This window comes from Leiobunum rupestre, chromosome 6 (assembly GCF_980474605.1).
Source record: "Leiobunum rupestre chromosome 6, qqLeiRupe1.1.hap1, whole genome shotgun sequence".
NCBI lineage: Eukaryota > Metazoa > Arthropoda > Arachnida > Opiliones > Sclerosomatidae > Leiobunum > Leiobunum rupestre.
In genome coordinates this window covers 28,357,811-28,360,310 of record NC_143389.1, presented here as the reverse complement: position 1 = coordinate 28,360,310, position 2,500 = coordinate 28,357,811, and the positions used below count along the sequence as shown (strand labels likewise).

The 2,500-nt window shown below is 35.5% G+C and overlaps 1 long non-coding RNA gene across 1 annotated transcript; it reads right to left on the bottom strand.

Annotated features, from left to right (window-relative positions):
- Window positions 1-386: 386 nt before the first annotated feature.
- LOC149940577 (uncharacterized) lies at window positions 387-831 on the bottom strand. The gene is made up of 3 exons (XR_016481348.1): window positions 661-831; window positions 485-601; window positions 387-424 (listed from the first exon to the last, which is right to left on the bottom strand). It is a non-coding gene; the product is annotated as an uncharacterized LOC149940577 (long non-coding RNA).
- Between the last annotated feature and the right edge of the window lie 1,669 nt (window positions 832-2,500).

Genomic DNA, 2,500 nt, shown 5'->3' with positions numbered 1-2,500 from the left:
AACAATTGAAAATGGTACAAACTTGTGTGGCTTCCAATCATCAACGTCGGTCACCAAAGGAAAAAATACCATTTCACAAGTATTTCTTGTTTTTATCATAACAATTTCAGGTCTTTGTTTAAAACCTTGTATTGTCCATTTTTCACAATAAAGATTACCTCAATCTAACTTAAACTAGTGCTCAAAATAACTTAAGGCAATAAATCGATTGAACTTAATACCCGGAAAGTATCACTTTGTTTGTGGAAAACACTTTAAAGAATCAGATTATCATATTGGCAAAAACGCGAAAGATCTCACGCGGAAAATTCTTAAGGAAGACTCAATTCCTTCGGTTTTTGCGAGGGGAAAAAGTTTGTTTGAGGTATTGAACTCTCGAAATCCATTGGCTAAAGGTTACAAGGCACCAATTCGGCTTTCCAACCTTGAAATAACCAAATGTTACATAATGAAGACTAAAGAACTTCTATTCAATTTAACAGACCTGGAAGGCAACTTGATTTTTTAAAGCCAAAGAAAGACAGCCATTATTGGTTTTGGTGTCACAATTCACAGTGTTTTGGACATTGGAGAGAAGTACATTGTTCCCCCTGATGGACCACTGAAGTATATTTTTTTAAATACCAGATTTTGCAAACAATTGTTTATTTTTTAAGGTACCTTTTAACTTAAAAACTTTCGCAGGACCATTTAGAGTTATATTTTAAGTTTTTAACACAATTCGTCAGCGAGGAGGTTGGAACAACAATCCTACTTGTAGAAACTTCACTGCTGCATACAAAAACACGTTGGTTACTAAAATTGAAAATCAAAAAAGTGGCCACTTAATTGCTTTGGACAACACTCACGTGCCAAATTTGTGCATGGTGCCAGTTCCAACCAACGAACTTAGAGTTATTAAAGAAGAATCTCTAGAGGAAGAAATGGATGACTTTATTATGTTTCTTACTGATGAAACATCAACATCCAACATCTTACGAGAAAACATAATCCGTTATATGGCTGGTTTTGTTGTAAAGAAATTACAAAAAGAATTAAAATCCGAAACATGTTTACACGCTTTAGACGAAAGGCATTCCTCACTATCAAGTCATAGCTATGTAAAGGGGGATCCAACCAAACTTCTTCTCCTTTTAAAGGACAATGGTGGATTATGTCATCCGACAGCTAGTGTTCTCAAGATTTGTAGCTTGACCGAGAAGGCAGTGAGATACTTTGGATCAATTCAAACTGCGGCTAAAAACATTGACTTAAAAATATAATGTTTGGTTCTGCGCCAGTTAGTAACGGACAATATTTTTCCAACTCTTACTGAACACATGTTTGATGACGAACTTGGATCACAACACCACGTTAATGTTTTGATGAAAAAGATTATCGAAATATACGTTAACATAAGGCTGAGAAAAATAAGCAGAGACATAAACAATCAAATGAAGAAAGAAGCTATTCGAAAAAGACTCACCAAGCTAATACTTTTTCAAGGGCAATAAGAGTTCTTTAATCCTTTATCAGTGTGTGTAGAATCCCTTCCACAATTATACCTCCCTTTTACATCCTTTGATTGCAATGTCAATAGCCAAATACTCAGACACTGTTTATTTTTATTCCTATTATCATGTATTTCTGCTATTATTTATATTAATATTGAAACTAATATATTCATAAGTATTACATTAACAGATAAATATCATTAATATTTACTCACATTTCATTATATAATTTGGAAATTTATTGGTACATTAATCCATACTTCCTTTGTTTACATCTTACAGCTGACTTACTTTTTTTAGTATAGTCAAGGCTATAGCCTAGGTATAGTTAGCCGCGCGTAGACGCCGTAGGCGGCGCCACGTAATTTTGTCCATATAACGAATAAGAAAGCGCCATTGCTCAAAACCGGCCTCAATTTCGTAGATCCAGCAGTTTGTCTAGGTATAAGTATAGTTCCTATGTCTATGGTTCTCCCAATCATATGCCACTTGAGAGAGTTCTCCCAAGATAGTTCTCCCAATCATATGCCACTTGAGAGAGTTCTCCCAAGATAGTTATCCCAATTCTATTTCACCCAAGATAGTTCTCCCAATCATATGCCACTTGAGAGAGTTCTCCCAAGATAGTTATCCCAATTCTATTTCACCCAAGATAGTTCTCCCAATCATATGCCACTTGAGAGAGTTCTCCCAATACTAAGCCACTTAAGACAGCTCTCCCAATCGTATCGCACTTAAGAAGCTTTCCCAATCCTACGTCTCTAAAGACCATTCTAATAATCCCATTTCAAACAAGACAGCTCTCCCAATCCTATTTTCCTAATCCAATTTAATCCAAAATGACTGCAAAATTCTGAATTCTCACGAAACGATTGAATTGTTTAAATTTAGTGGGTGTTACATTACAGTATGCAAATATAATAGACCTAACCATGGACGAATTACTGAAGGACACTTCTCGGGCTGCCTTCTACCACGCTACGCTATCTCCAAAGTTTGACTTCTGT